The sequence below is a fragment of the Pelodiscus sinensis genome, chromosome 1 (assembly GCF_049634645.1).
Source record: "Pelodiscus sinensis isolate JC-2024 chromosome 1, ASM4963464v1, whole genome shotgun sequence".
Lineage (NCBI taxonomy): Eukaryota > Metazoa > Chordata > Testudines > Trionychidae > Pelodiscus > Pelodiscus sinensis.
The window spans coordinates 136,553,587-136,555,105 of record NC_134711.1 but is presented as its reverse complement, the minus strand read 5'-3'; the positions used below and the strand labels follow the sequence as shown (position 1 = coordinate 136,555,105).

General features: G+C 53.0%; 1 non-coding gene across 1 annotated transcript; it reads left to right on the top strand.

The window, feature by feature from the left end:
- Window positions 1-1,189: 1,189 nt before the first annotated feature.
- LOC112546507 (small nucleolar RNA SNORD104) lies at window positions 1,190-1,255 on the top strand. Its single transcript, XR_003090202.1, has one exon. It is a non-coding gene; the product is annotated as a small nucleolar RNA SNORD104 (small nucleolar RNA).
- The last annotated feature ends 264 nt before the right edge of the window (window positions 1,256-1,519 follow it).

Here is a 1,519-nt window from a genome sequence, read left to right as displayed (position 1 = left end):
CCGGGCTTCATTAGCATAAAGCCGGCCAGCACCATTTTTAAATGCCGGCTAGTTCGGACTGCGCGCTGCGCGGCTACATGCGGCACGAATTAGCAGTTCGAACTAGCCGGCATTTAAAAATGGCGCTGGCCGGCTATATGCAAATGAAGCCCGGGAAATTCAAATCCCGGGCTTCATTTGCAATTCCGTATGACTACATTACCCCCCCCCCCTACTTCGAACTAGGGGGTAGTGTAGACATACCCTCAGAGTCAGAAATGGAAGCTCTCAGCCCAGCTTAGTGTGCATTGCCTACAAGTAGGCCAGAGAAGTCTGTAGAGCCAAATCTCTAGATATTACAAATGTTTTTGATTTAATGAACACAAGTAATGTATCTAATCTGTTAACTTACGTGCTATTTTCAAAAAAGGTTGACGCAAAAAATCAAATAGAAAGAGAACTTGAATAAAATAGGAAAATCGGAATTGGCATTTCACCAGTTTACACAAGGCAGGCAGGGTAAATGCCTCTGCAAGAGATCACTGGGTTTGGAGTTGGTAAATCTGAGCAAGCTCCCACTGATCCCTGGTGGGCTGTCTGACTCAGATAGGCCTGGTACACCCAGGCTCCCCTATGTTCAACCCAGGTTGCTTCCAGCTGAAGATCTTGCTGCTGAAGTCATCTCAGCCCCTCTGAGCCTGGCCTGGGGAGTGCAGAGCTGGACCCGATATCTTGGGGTGAGGGACTAGATGCAGACTGACCAAGACCAGTTTAAGCAGGCCCCACAGGCCCCAGTTCAGGCCTTGTTGGCCCAATGTAACACTGTCCTCGCCTCATTATCCACCCTGCCTCATGGGCCAGACCGTGAGGACTGGCTGCTAATGTCAAACCATCGTGCCCCCTTTTATTGGTTGCTGGTGAGAAAGGACCATGCCTGTGAGCTATACATACTGGTGGCCTACTCCCTTTTCCTCCATGGCTCAATGTGGAAGGTGAGCACAGCAGAGGACGAGCCCAATTCCCTTTGGGTGCTGGGGGTGCTTCATCTCCTTGGCTCCCGTAAGGAGAAGTGGGGGTTGGGGCATCCTGGAAGGGGTTGGGGTGGACCATTTGTTCTGGTGGTGACAGGGGGATCAGGGTGGCCTGAGGTGCCCTGCCTGGAGTGGGAAGCAGCTGCCATGGGGAGGAGTCCAAGCTGCTAGCGCTAGCTGCCGTGATAATTCTTCTTACATGTGTTAGAACTTCTGATGCAGATGAAGTGAAGTCGAGCCTGAGCCCCTGGTGCCAGGGCCTGCTTTGCCCAGAGCCTCTTCCTGCCCTGTGGGATGAGCCTGGCCCCACCTCCACACCCCCATCAAGCCTGCGCACTGGGGCTGCAAACCTCACTGGGCTTTTACTCTTTGTGGGCACCTCAGGAGCTGCTGGTGCCCTGCTGCAGTCACAGGAGAGCTACCACCCAGAGCGGCCCCAGCACTTGCTGACCTGCGCTTGTAAATGGGAAGAACATCCAGTAAAACAGCAGCAAAATGTCTGAGCTGGT